The sequence below is a fragment of the Orbilia oligospora genome, assembly GCF_000225545.1.
Source record: "Orbilia oligospora ATCC 24927 unplaced genomic scaffold scaffold00078, whole genome shotgun sequence".
Taxonomy (NCBI): Eukaryota; Fungi; Ascomycota; class Orbiliomycetes; order Orbiliales; family Orbiliaceae; genus Orbilia; species Orbilia oligospora.
Genome location: NW_011645635.1, coordinates 1,874,625 through 1,875,938, shown reverse-complemented (window position 1 = coordinate 1,875,938; position 1,314 = coordinate 1,874,625).

The window sequence follows — 1,314 nt, the reverse complement described above, 5'->3', positions numbered from 1 at the left end:
TCGAGGAAGAAGAAGAAGAGTTGTGGCCGACTGCGGTGCTTGCCGACAGTTGTAAAAAGTGTGCTGCTGACGATGATGAAGCTGATACTGCGGGCGGCAAGTCCATGCCCACGAATTCCTGTGGGGTAGAAAGTCGAGTTGTTTTTGTCCTTTTGGCGGTTTAATTTCGAAGAAAGGAAACTGGAGTAGACCGACTCACAACAACCTCTTTGTGTTCCTCAAAATATTCGATACGACGATAAACAGCGGCGGGGATGGTAGGAAATTTCTGTGCGGACATGAGAATACCAATATTTCAAGGACCTTTAAAAGTTATTTCGAAATTTTGTTACTAGTGGTGCAAAATGGACTGTTTATCACACACAGCTGTACAGTGCTCTGCGACAGGATTGGTGGCCGCGAGTCGTATAGTTGGGTTAAAGCAGGCCAGACTATTGTGGCGTATCGATATCCTGTGGTTGCAGTCTCCAAAATGTCTGATGGAACCCTTGGAATGTTGGGGAGAACCGATGAAATGGGGGATGAATACGGAAGGACGACTCGACTCGTTGAAGGAAATAAATTGTGACCTTGAGAGGCTAAATGCCTCGGGAGTTCAAAAACCAGTAGAGCGCTGGTGGACTTAACAACTTAGAGTAATCTGGATGCTCAAAGGAGTACTCTCGTGCTTAGTTTGACTGAGGCTTCGGGGCATTTCTTGAGGCACCGTCATGCCTCGAGTGCCTTCTCCCTTTGGCTGGACAGTTACAACTTTTTCGAGCTGTGGGCGTCTAGCTTTGCAGGTGACACTAGGATTCGACGAAAAAGGGAGCCTGTCGGCTTGACAAGAATTTCGATGTTCGCATTTGTCAGAGAAATATTGTTTGCTAGTGCTACTCCTAAGCCCGTGGGTTTCTCTCGGTCAGTCAGTCTTTTTCTTTTCCTCCATCAATGGTATTAGGTCGGGCCAGGTCGGTTGTTGGTGGATCACATTCGAGTTGGCCAGGATCTCGTAGGTTTCTACTTGAATGGTTATGTCTTAGTTTTGTCTGGTGCACTCTCTCAGATATGCATGGAACCCATGGGGATGCGAGCTTGAGAGACCAGGTCCGAGACGAGACTCGCAGCTTCATATGTATCAACGAACGAACAGACCCAGCCTGCATGAACAGAACGAACAAAGCGTTGTTGGATATAGTTTCTTTCGATTTAACTCAGTGGGTGAACGGAACCTGAACTCTCAGCGGTGACCTAGATTCGGTCGATTCCAAGCAGAGATAGGTCCAATGCAAGGGTGTATTAGGAACCCAAAGTACTTCTTGTCCTTTTTTTTTT